Source organism: Lolium perenne, chromosome 2 (assembly GCF_019359855.2).
Source record: "Lolium perenne isolate Kyuss_39 chromosome 2, Kyuss_2.0, whole genome shotgun sequence".
Lineage (NCBI taxonomy): Eukaryota > Viridiplantae > Streptophyta > Magnoliopsida > Poales > Poaceae > Lolium > Lolium perenne.
In genome coordinates this window covers 318,530,204-318,537,352 of record NC_067245.2, presented here as the reverse complement: position 1 = coordinate 318,537,352, position 7,149 = coordinate 318,530,204, and the positions used below count along the sequence as shown (strand labels likewise).

General features: G+C 47.1%; 1 long non-coding RNA gene across 1 annotated transcript; it reads right to left on the bottom strand.

Annotated features, from left to right (window-relative positions):
* Positions 1 to 1,519: 1,519 nt before the first annotated feature.
* Positions 1,520 to 3,739, bottom strand: LOC127330754 (uncharacterized). The gene is made up of 4 exons (XR_007869415.1): positions 3,322 to 3,739; positions 2,537 to 2,760; positions 1,932 to 2,174; positions 1,520 to 1,819 (listed from the first exon to the last, which is right to left on the bottom strand). It is a non-coding gene; the product is annotated as an uncharacterized lncRNA (long non-coding RNA).
* Between the last annotated feature and the right edge of the window lie 3,410 nt (positions 3,740 to 7,149).

The window sequence follows — 7,149 nt, the reverse complement described above, 5'->3', positions numbered from 1 at the left end:
AGATGTGGCTGTATTCTGGTTCCAAGGATGAGACCCGAATCAACGTTGCAGAATTGTCAGATAAAGAACTCTTGGACGAAGTCAGACGCTTGACTTATTTCAGCCAAGAGGATTCTATTCCCCTAGTGGCCCTCCAAGATCCGTATGAACTTACTCATCTTCCAGCTGAGGTAATCCTGACGTTCCATACTCGATATGATATCTGTGTCTGATAATTTTGTTTTGATATGTTAAATCGGTGTTTGCCTTAACAGGTCCCTGCAACTGCAAGGTATTATCCTACTGCATCTGAAACTGGGGAGGAACCCGAAGATGATGAGTCCATCGGCAATGTGGAAGCTCGCGTCGAAGTAGTCGAGGACAGTGAGGCCTCTGAAAATGAAGAGGAAGAAAACAACCCTATCGGCCCTGAGGCCCCTTCTGCTGAATGCCAAAAAAACCTTGATGATGAATTAACCGATACAACGGAGTCGAGTCCCAGTGACCAATACGACAATGATGTTGATCGTGTTCTCTTTGTTGGTGCAGCTCCGGAGGCGTCCACTGCTCAGCCACCGAAGAGACCATCGGGCGGCTTTGCCGACGAGGACGAGCTGCTCTTCGAATCGTAAGTGCTTTTCACCCGCACTTTGTTTTTAAACTTGACTGATATCCTTTTATCCATGTTACTGACGTAGTCGAACATGTTCATACAGTGATGAAGGAGAAATAGAGCCTCCTCCTCTGAAGAAGGCAAAGACCAGCTCTAGCAAGCATACAACAGCCGCAGTCGAAGAGCTACCTTTGTTGAATGGAACATCAGCTGTTCCTTCTTCATTGAATATAAAAGGAATCCCCTCGACAGCTGCTTCTTTGTCTTCAGCTCCTGAAGGGCACGTAAGTACCGCAGTATTTCTTACATCTTTTGATGATGATTCTTCCTCTACCAGCCCCCGAGCCTATATTCAACTGCTGGCAGTAGAATATCGGCTCAAGGATAGCTTTATATATATAACGGTTTTGTCTTGTGTCATGTCATAGCCCATCCAAACCACCGTAGCGATAGTGAAGGACTTCGCCTCCCGATTCATCCAGCTCGAATCCGAGAATGCTCAACTTCAACGAGCCGCCCAAACTACTGCAGAATAGGCCTCTAGTGACAGGCACAAAAGGCATGTTAGTGATAGGCAAAGCGCCTGTCACTAATGACTGGTCACTGGTATTAGGTTACTAGTGACCGGCATGTGCCTGTCACTAGCACTACTAGGAAAATGCTTACCGCCGGCGACCTGAAAAGGCTTACCGCCGGCGCTTTCGGATTCGCCGGCGATCACCTCGCCGGTGGTAAGTGGTTACCGCCGGCACCTTTCATTTCGCCAGCGGTAACGTGACGTTATCCCCGGCGCTTTCGTGTATTCGCCGGCGGTAATTTGGTACCACCGGCACCTCCGTACTCGCCGGTGGTATTTTAAGTTACCCCCGGCAAATTGGCGAAGGCGCCAGCGGTATGTTGAATAGGATTAAAAAAAAGGCACAAGAATTTCTATGAGACAACTTCTCCAAGATACTACACAAAAATTCATCGTATCCACGTTACACGTATCCAGTCCGTGATGTGTATGCTGCACAGCATGCAATATTTACACTGAAATGTGCCATAGTGATCCTTAGCCTGTGAACATCTCTGGTCAGTGTCTAATTCGGTATTTCCAACTGTAGTCAAACCAAAATCCTCTGCTTCCGTCCTCTGTACTGCGTAGCAATGCCACCTTGTATTTAGTAACCATATTAGTGGCTGACAAGCAGCCGATTCCGAGCAGCACCACAGCTACGACAAAAACTGCAGATAACATATGAAATCCATGGTAAGACATACAACTAGATAGGTGTTGTGGTGCAAGGAAAAAGTGAGACACTGGTTTGCAATGTTGAGATAGCTGTGAATAGCGTACCAGCAATGGTGCCAAAGAACAGAAGAGCAAGCCAGCGCCGTACCAACCATGGAAGCTCGGTTTCGAGATCACAATGCCGTTCAAAAGAACGCCCTTGTTTTTTGTTCCGATCTGATGGTTTCAGTTCGGATATAGGGAACTCCACACCAACAACAAAATTACCTTGTAAGTCTCTTAGTTCAACTTTAATTTGGGGAGGTACTGCATTCCAATCTATCTCAATCGCTCCAAAATTTGGTTGACCTGATAGATACAACAGCAGAACACCAATTCATAAAGGAGTTCAAGCACACCTCAAACACAACAGAAAATAAGTAAGATAGGGATAAAACTTCAAGTACTAAGTTCACATGATTCATGGTGAAGTTTTAGCATTAAACTACTGCTTTTGGAAGGAAAAAAAAACTAGTGAAGCTGCCGGTACACATGCAAATCGTGCAAACAAAGGAACATAATCCTGCTACAGCACTAACTGAAAAGAACCTTCGTACATATCATCACAAGCAAGGAAATTCATGTAAGACAAAATTCTAGAACACAACCTACAGTAATTGATTCTTAGGGAGGGCATGCCTTCGTGGTATTCTAAGGAAATGAAAGCTTACCATATGAGCATGATTTGTGAGTTAGGGTTGAAGAGTCGCATGGGTGTTGGTGTTAGCCAAGCCAGAAGTCTCATAACAGACTGAAATACTGCTGGAACAGAATTCTCGACGGACTGGGTAAGACCACTTGAGGTAATATCATACAATGGATATTGAGCACCACAATCAAAACGAGCGATTTCTCCAAAATGAACATCACCACTGATGAATAGCACGCCATTTCTCTACATATAGTCAGCACAAGTTCCATAAAGTTAATAAACATCAATGTCAATGTTCATTTCAGATGACATCATGGATTCTTGGGAAAATTTCTAACACCCCTTCATAACATCTGCTAGGTTGCTACTTTATACTGGTTGTAAACTCAATAGGTGCAGTGTGTTTAACTGTGCAATGAACTTGACAATAAAAAAACATGTAGCTGTATGTAAAGCAAAAGCAACATCAAACAAATCAGCGTTCACACAGTAGCAAGTTGTTACCCTACTATGAATTCACAATTTGGTACAAACCTTGGGACATCATTTACTACAAAATCATCAAGTAAAAAGGGACACATGGTACAGACTGGAAGGATCACCAACACCTTTATGTACACCTACGGGATCTGAGGGAGAAAAATTAGGCCTCTTTCCCATTGATCCCTCGTGCTAGATTGGAAACTAGTAATAGGCAACATCCGATGCAGATTATGCTCAGAAAATCGTTTGCTACTCTCCTAATAACTTGTCTCAGATCTGCTCGATGGATACGAAATGGGAGGGATGGGAAGGAGGTATTACCGTCTAGGGGAACGGGGCGGTGTTGCCCTCCTCGTCGTCGTTGCCGGCGGCGGCGTTGTTGGCGCTGACTCCGCCGCTGTCAGCCATCTTCTCCTCCTCCTTGATGTTGGGTGGGTGCTGCTGCGGCACGTCGTCGGGCTCCTGCTGGGCTTGGGCGGCGGCGGCTCTGGTCACGCGAGCGGGGAGCGGGCGCTAGTGACGCGCGGCGAGGGGGAGGCCCCGTGGACCCAGGAGGCCGATCGGAGGAGGGAGGAGAGCGCCCTGCGGGTCGCCATGGCCCGAGATCGCCGGAGACGCACCACTGCGCGAGGTGGCGGCGGCACCGCTGGGTGGTGAGGGGGAGAGGAGGGGAGAGCGTGAGGAGGAATGGGGGATGTGTGGAGGTTGGGCCGGGAAGTACGGGGGATGTGGGGAGGTTGGGCCGGCACCGTTGGTCGTTCGCTCGCGGGGGCCTCTCGACGGCCGGCGAAAATGAAACGGGGACGCCGGCGGTAATTTTGGCCCAAAATGACCCACAACAGACTAAGTTACCCCCGGCCCATGCAACTCCATCTCGCCGGCGGTAATTATATTATCCCCGGCATTTACGAGTCCAAATCGCCGGCGGTAATTGGAGGCCCGTCCGGGTGGTCTCGGCCCACCTTACCGCCGGCATTTTCGATTCCATTTCGCCGGCGGTAAGTGTCCTACCCCCAACGACCCTGTTTAAACTCGCCGGCGGTAACACGAGGAGGGTCTAAATGGCCTTACCGCCGGCATCTTGAAATCGTACTCGCCGGCGGTAAGGAGTGCGGCTATAAGCTTTTTCCTAGTAGTGTAGTGTGTGCATACTAATGACAGGCAAAAATAGATGCCTATCACTAGTGCGATGGAAGGGCGCGGCCCTGTGGGGTTTTGTAGTGACTGGCTTGTTATAGTGCCTGTCACTGGTTTCAATTTCCATAATCAAAAAAAAAATATATTTTTACACGAATTTTCCATATTTCAGATTGCACAATAAGATGTGTACCAATGATACATTCACATCACCCAATATGACATAACATGTGCACAGAAGTTACAATCTATTTCATCAAGCTAGTCATGTACATGCTCTCCATTCTGATATCATGCTTGGAAACATATTATCAAAGCAATTATATCACTGGAATGCATCCGCTGCTATTCAAGGAAGAACTAGGATTATGGTTTGTTCAATATGGTAGGACTTGGTTGAGCATGGCCTCACACTCCTCCACAAGCTGGTACAGGAGCTCAGTGTTGAAGAAAGGTTGAAGCAGCACATTTTGAATGTAGGGGAGACGGATAAGGGCCCCAGTTCTCTTGTCATACTTCTTGAAAAACTTGACCAGTCCTATATGTAGGGATTCGTAGCATAGAAAAAAAAAATTTCCTACCGCAAGAACGAATAACAAGCCAAGATCTAATCTAGTAGATGGTAGCAACGAGATGAGATCATCATACCCTCGAAGATCGCTAAGCGTTAACGAGATAAATCTCATGGATGATGTAGTCGATCACTTGCCGCTTTCAAAAGCGCGTAGAAGATCTTGACGGTGCCACAATCGGGCAGCACCTCCGCACTCGGTCACACGTACGGTGTCAATGAAGACATCCTTCTCCCCGTTCCAACGGGCAGCGGATGTAGTAGATCCTCCTCAGAATCCCGGCAGCACGACGGCGTGGTGACGGTGGTGGTGGAGAACTCCGGCAGGGCTTCGCCGTAAGCCGTGCGGGAGAGAAGTGGAGGAGGGAGTCGCTAGGGTTCAGAGAGAGGGGGCTAGGGCGCCGGCCCTTGGTGCCCTTGGTGGTGCAGCCAAGTCTTGGCCAGCCCCTCCCCTCCTCTCCCCTTTAAATAGGTGGAAAGCCTAGGGTTCACCCCAAAACCACATTGAAGTCCAACTCCAAAACTTACCAAATTGGGAAACCTAGATCAAGAGGGATTCCTCCCTTTCCTTCTCATGTGGCCGGCCATGAAGGTGGAGGGACTCCACCTTCCCACTTGGTGGGTCGGCTAGGGCTGGTTCACCTGCCATAGTGAATTGTTTCGGATGATTCTAGAACCTTCCAGAACCTTCCATGAATTCACCGGACCATTCCCAAACTTGGAATGTGACTTCCCATATATGAATCTTATTATCCAGACCATTCCGGAACTCCTCGTGATGTCCTGGATCCCATCCGAGACTCTGAACAATATTCGAACTCCAAAACCATATTCCATATCTACTTAAAAACAACATCGAACCTTAAGTGTGTCACCCTACGGTTCGTGAACTATGCAGACATGATCGAGACACTTCTCCGATCAATAACCAATAGTGGGACCTGGAGATCCATAATGGCTCCCACATATTCAACGATGAATTCGTGATCGAAAAATCCATTAACATATGATACCGATTCCCTTTGTCGCGCGATATTTTACTTATCCGAGGTTCGATCATCCGTATCTCTATACCTAGTTCAACCTCGTTACCGATAAGTACTCTTTACTCGTACCGTGATATGACATCCCTTGTGAGCCAGTGACATGCTTGCAAGCTCATTGGATGACATTCCACCGAGAGGGCCCAGAGTATATCTATCCATCATTTGGATGGACAAATCCCACTATTGATCCATGTGCTTCAACCTATACTTTCCGAACACTTAATACCACCTTTATAACTACGCATTTACGAAGTAGTGTTTGATGTCATCAAAGCATCCATCCGGTGTAGGTGATTAACATGATCTCATGGTCGAAGGATTATGTTACTATGTATCTTAAAGCTTGAAGCAAAACGAACTTAATGACTTATCATATGCTACGCTTACTATGGGTGTATGTCCATCACATCATTCACCTAATGATATGATATTGTTATTAATAACATCCAATGTTCATGATCATGAAACTATGATCATCTATTAATCAACAAGCTAGTTTAACAATAGGCTTACTAGGGACTCTTTTATGTTTACAAAACACACAAGTATTAATGTTTCCGCTTAATACAATTATAGCATGGGATGCAAACATTTATCATAAACACAAAAATATAATAATAACTATTTTATTATTGCCTCTTGGGCATATCTCCAACACTATAATGGCAAAAGGGAACATAAGCATCGTAGATATTGAAAAATAAAAGAAATTCATTGGGGCTCTGTAATTGTAGCAACCTACCTTTTAATAAAGGCAAGATACCTGTGTATAGTGCTATTCCCGGTGCCACAATCGGGCAACACCTCCGCACTTGATAACACGTACGGTGTCGATGAAGACGTCCTTCTCCCCGTTCCAGCGGGCAGCGGATGTAGTAGATCATCCTCGGAATCCCGGCAGCACAACGACGTGGTGACGGTGGTGGTGAACTCCGGCAGGGCTTCGCCGTAAGCCGTGCGGGAGAGAAGTGGAGGAGGGAGTCGCTAGGGTTTAGAGAGAGGGGGCTAGGGCGCCGGCTCTTGGTGCCCTTGGTGGTGCGGCCAAGTCTTGGCCAGCCCCTCCCCTCCTCTCCCCTTTAAATAGGTGGAAAACCTAGGGTTCACCCTAAAACCACATTGAAGTCCAACTCCAAAACTTACCAAATTGGGAAACCTAGATCAAGAGGGATTCCTCCCTTTCCTTCTCATGTGGCCGGCCATGAAGGTGGATGGACTCCACCTTCCCACTTGGTGGGTCGGCTAGGGCTGGTTCACTTGCCATAGTGAATTGTTCCGGATGATTCTAGAACCTTCCGGAACCTTCCATAAATTCACCGGACCATTCCCAAACTTGGAATGTGACTTCCCATATATGAATCTTTTTCTCCGGACCATTCCGGAACTCCTCGTGATGTC